Here is a 223-nt window from a genome sequence, read left to right on the forward strand (position 1 = left end):
CTCGGATGGGGGGACCCACTAACAGGCACGTCCGATAGGCCGAGAAGAGGTATGCGGATGATGACGCAAAAGAACAGCACGCTTCACGCAACTTCGATTGGGGCCGCAGCCTACCCGCGCTCCAGACAAGCTCGCGAACGCGCTCAGCAACGCCCCACCAGCTGAGACACCCGGAAGGGGCAGAGCTACAAGCGAATTTCGCCCCCCCGCTCTCAGACAGCAC

Source organism: Phaethon lepturus, unplaced genomic scaffold (assembly GCF_000687285.1).
Source record: "Phaethon lepturus isolate BGI_N335 unplaced genomic scaffold, ASM68728v1 scaffold19919, whole genome shotgun sequence".
NCBI lineage: Eukaryota > Metazoa > Chordata > Aves > Phaethontiformes > Phaethontidae > Phaethon > Phaethon lepturus.